Source organism: Staurois parvus, unplaced genomic scaffold, assembly GCF_062004578.1.
Source record: "Staurois parvus isolate SC_StPar_1 unplaced genomic scaffold, SC_StPar_1.0 ptg001110l, whole genome shotgun sequence".
NCBI lineage: Eukaryota > Metazoa > Chordata > Amphibia > Anura > Ranidae > Staurois > Staurois parvus.
The window spans coordinates 754,278-755,662 of NW_028318906.1; the positions used below are offsets into that span (position 1 = coordinate 754,278).

General features: G+C 51.3%; 1 pseudogene; it reads left to right on the forward strand.

The window, feature by feature from the left end:
- The first annotated feature begins 273 nt into the window (after window positions 1–273).
- On the forward strand, window positions 274–392 carry LOC149440207 (U2 spliceosomal RNA; annotated as a pseudogene).
- The last annotated feature ends 993 nt before the right edge of the window (window positions 393–1,385 follow it).

The following is a 1,385-nucleotide window of genomic DNA, read 5'->3' on the forward strand; positions in this document are numbered from 1 at the left end:
TTTTGATACATTTTCTAATAAAAGAATTAAAAAAAAAATTACATTTTGTGTATTAGTGCTTGAGAGGAGGAGGTTGGGTGAGGAGGAGGCAGATGAGTTGTGGAATGTGGGGGCGGGATGTATAATGTGATGTATTTTATGTGAACTCTTTAATAAAGATTTGCCAAGATGATGAAAAGAATGCCGATCAGTGTCTGTAAGAAGCTGGTTAAGGGATTCAGTCTGATGGGGGACGTATCCGATATTAAACTGATAAGAACAGTATTTTTTTGCCTATCTGGGGACCATATATTAAATGGATTTTTAGAACAGGGAGATGGAAGAAGAGCTTGCTCTGTCTACTCCACGCATCGACCTGGTATTGCAGTACCTCCAGGACCGGTGCGCCCCTCTTATGCATTTTTCCAAAAGCAGAACAAAAAGGGAGAGCAGTCACCCTCCTTTCCCCAGGAAGGAAAGGAAAGGGCAAGTTCAGGACGACGACGGACGTGAGTGAGGCCCATCCCAGTGGTCTCCACAAGCCTTGGCTTGGCTACTTCAGACCCTGCTTGCACCTGCCTGCCAGAAAGCAGTGTGCTTCATTGTGTTGTGTCTTATCTGTGGTTTGCTGTTAAGGAGGTGTGAATAGCTACCATTAGTTTCTTTTAACCCCTGGTGTGCCTGTGTGCTTTTTATTAGTGACAGACAGACATCTTCTTGCTCTCTGCTTGTGTTGCCTGGAAGCTGTGGGCTGGATGGGACGTGCACAATGTCCAGTGAAGGAGGAAAGTCAGCAAGCTCTCTGTCTGAAGGATGGCAGCTCAGAAGCCTAGCTTGCAGCACGTAGGAGGAGGCCTGCCTGGCAGCCCATGAGTGCTGCTGCTCGGCTCAACTCTGGGGCACTCGAGCAGCCACAAGGATGCCATGCCAGGGCCTGTCTCCCTGTAGTGGCGAGGCGGGGCCATGCAAATGATACGAGCTCATTTTGCCTCAAAAGAGCAGCACCTGCTGGTGCCCACTTTGATGGAGCAGAATGGGCGGCAGCTCTGGCCCCAGGGGATGGAAGCAAAGTGTCAGGGGAAGGAGTGGAGGCTAGAGCCCCAGGCACCCAGCCACAGGTGTCCAGTTTCACAGCCCCACCCCCTGCAAGATGGCCAAGGAGGAGCAGTGGGCCCATCCAGTCTGAGGAGCTCTCAGTGAGCAGCTCTATTCTGACAGCTCGGGCACCCCTCGGAAAGGCCAGAATTCCGGTTATCGCTTCTCAGCCTTTTGGCTTGATCAATTGGTTTTGATCGCGTGTGGGAGAGTTTCCGGGGAGCCCCCTTTTTTGGGGTGCTCTGTGTGCACGCTGGAGGTGAGGCACTTCGGTGCCATCAAAATGGCGAATCGTGGTAAGACCTCAGGGT